Source organism: Cucurbita moschata, unplaced genomic scaffold (genome assembly GCF_002738365.1).
Source record: "Cucurbita moschata cultivar Rifu unplaced genomic scaffold, Cmos_1.0 Cmo_Scf00092, whole genome shotgun sequence".
Lineage (NCBI taxonomy): Eukaryota > Viridiplantae > Streptophyta > Magnoliopsida > Cucurbitales > Cucurbitaceae > Cucurbita > Cucurbita moschata.
Window position 1 is genome coordinate 170771 of NW_019268608.1, and position 2602 is coordinate 173372.

General features: G+C 36.4%; 1 non-coding gene across 1 annotated transcript; it reads left to right on the top strand.

Annotated features, from left to right (window-relative positions):
• The first annotated feature begins 1818 nt into the window (after positions 1-1818).
• TRNAQ-UUG lies at positions 1819-1890 on the top strand. Its single transcript has one exon. It is a non-coding gene; the product is annotated as a tRNA-Gln (tRNA).
• The last annotated feature ends 712 nt before the right edge of the window (positions 1891-2602 follow it).

Consider the following 2602-nt stretch of genomic DNA (forward strand, 5'->3'; position numbering starts at 1 on the left):
TTTGTTACACTTTTTGGACCGACACTATGTCTAAGGGGTCACTAAGGTTAAAATCCTACAAAATGGATCCATGGCTCAGTGGTAGAGAATTTGACCGGTCACTCGTTTGAACTTGGTTGGGCCCTTTTATTTTAGACAGACCCTTTTTTCACTTTTGGACTGACACTCTGTAGAAGGGATCACTAAAGTTGAAATCATGCAAAATGGGTCCATAGCTCAGCATTTGACTGCAGATCAAAATGTCATCAGTTCAAATCTCGTTGGGCTCTTTTATTTTGGACAAAGCCGACCACCGAGTGTCTAAAGGAAAAGAACCATGTAGTTAGAACCTAAGGGCCACTGTTCTCGGACAAGAATCAAGAAATCATTAAGAAAAGAGTGTGATATCCAAGCACCCACTATGAACATGGTCAAAAACTTAGAATTAGGCTACTTCACCCACTATGAACATGGTCAAAAACTAAGATTGTCCTAGACAAACAACACCAACTATTTTTGAGAAAACATTCTACTTTGTTTTCAACCTCTCTTAACTTGCAATAGGTGCTTCGAGAACCCATCGAAAATGGGTCATGACTCTCTTTTTGTTTTCACTTACTCCTCCTAAATCTATAAAATGTCTCCTATTTTTATTCCTAAGTTTGCCGGCGACATTGTTTGTTGTCGAGCTTGATAATGTGAGTTTGTAACCCATCCGTTAGGGTTCTTGGAATGATTCTCTAGATTATCCCTACCATGTTAGGAGTTGGGCCATGGGTCTTGGGTGAAGGAACCGTTGGTTTACCGCCCCTAAGAGTTAAGTTGAGGCTAGTTTCACATAGTATCATTGTCTTTGAGATTACAATTCTTTTCTATTTTATCTAAATTTTTTAGATATGGTTCATTTCCAAATGCATGCTAACACCCTTATTATTGAATAAATGGCTATTATGATTATAAGTCAACTGAGTTAAGTGGAAATAAATTTTGAAGATGAAATTAAAGTATTAATTTTGATGTCATCCTTACCTGAGTTTTGGGATATTGTTATTAATGAGATTCAATCTAATGCCATTAGAAAAAAAGTGGTCAACATAAGATATTTAAAACAAATAAATATTTTGTCCTCTGTGATATATCAAATCACTCATTTGAAATTCCTTAATAATAAATGTGAAGTCTTACATCTTTTATAGAGAAAAGTTCCTTAAATAGAAGTCTTATTAGATACTTCTAAGCATTTAGAGATCAACTATACACAAAGATAAATATTATAAAAAAAATTAGGGGTTAAACTTTTAGTTAACGTAATTTAAGAAACTTATGATTTTTATATTATCAAGAGTTTAATTGAGCTAGGGGTCAATTCAATCTAGTGGACCTAAGAATTGAACCGAACCAAACCAACCAGTTAGTAACATTGTTTAGTGAAAGCATTTTCACGCAAAGCAGAAGCAATAATGGAGGGTTTGAAATAATATAGTTTTCACCCCTTGTTTCTCGAGTGAATATTGAAATAATATAGTTTTCATGTTATGTTTTGCACAGAAGAAAGAAAGACTGGGATGTAAAGTATTATTTCAATTTGTTTGTAATATACAACAATATATAAATTAACTATAAGAAATATATAAAATTACATGTTCTCTAAGAGCTTCAATCAACACTGGAGGGTTACTTCTACAACCACTCTAAAGGTACTCAAGATCACAACGAGTTAGATAAAACAGCTCTAGAATTTTGAATCCAATAACTTGAGTTTTACTCGCGATAGGATCTCTCTTCTTGTGGAATCTGCATAAAATAGGAAAAACCATTCCAAAATAAATTTTTACAAGGGGTTCTATGGTGTAGTGGTTAGCACTTTGGACTTTGGATCCAACGACCTGGGTTCAACTCCAAGTAAGACCTTTAAGAACGACAACACAAATTTTCTTAAGGCATAATGTGTAACATTCTAATGTTATTCCAAACTTGCTCCGCTTCATGCCTTCCAAGGCTTCATGAACATGACCTCTACTTATTGAAGATTATAGTGGGGAGACCCTTTAAATTAACAAGCGAGAATGGCTAGCTTGATAGCAAGGTTAAAGAAAAGGCGAGTATGGAAAGACGTATCGCATAACCGTCCCTGTAAGTCAGCGGAGATGTTGGCTAAGAAAGCTAAGCAGGCAAGTACAAGACGGACAAAGGGTTAAAGAAAAGGCGAGTATGGAAAGACGTATCGCATAACCGTCCCTGTAATCATATTACATATGATCCCTCTCTCTTTGGCTAGTTGGCTAGTTGGCTAGTTGGCTAGTTAGAAAGCTAAGCAGGCAAGTACAGGACGGACAAAGGGTTAAAGAAAAGGCGAGTATGGAAAGACGTATCGCATAACCGTTCCTGTAAGCCAGCGGAGATGTTGGCTAAGAAAGCTAAGATGGCAAGTACAAGACGGACAAAATGCACATACAAATTGATTGACATATGATCCCTCTCTCTTTGGCTAGTTGGCTAGTTGCACGATAAGCGGGAAAGCATACTATGTAAGGATAGAAAGGCTGCTCGATCCCTCTCTCTTTTTGGTAGAAACTGAATGATCCCTTGGCTCGAGCAAGAAAAGGAAAAGGTAGTCGTACTC